Raw genomic sequence first — 281 nt, forward strand, 5'->3', positions numbered from 1 at the left:
AGTCTGCTGGACTTTGAATAAATGTCTCTGCATCCTGCACTCGATTCCCTTTTTATTCCGCCTTTGTCTTCACTGCTGTTTCCTTCTCTGTGCGAGTTTAGCCTCTCACTTCTGACGGCGCGGGGGAGGGGGGGTGGGAGGGGGGGGACCACAGGCCACTGCTCCCACCCCTGAAACCGGTCTGGTGCTGCCGGCCCCACCCCCCAGCTCTTGTGTAGGGGGTCCTGGACCACAGTGACTCAGCCAGGACTCCAGCGGGTGATGACCTTTTATTGTCTGAA

Source organism: Crocuta crocuta, unplaced genomic scaffold, assembly GCF_008692635.1.
Source record: "Crocuta crocuta isolate KB4526 unplaced genomic scaffold, BGI_CrCroc_1.0 scaffold443, whole genome shotgun sequence".
Taxonomy (NCBI): Eukaryota; Metazoa; Chordata; class Mammalia; order Carnivora; family Hyaenidae; genus Crocuta; species Crocuta crocuta.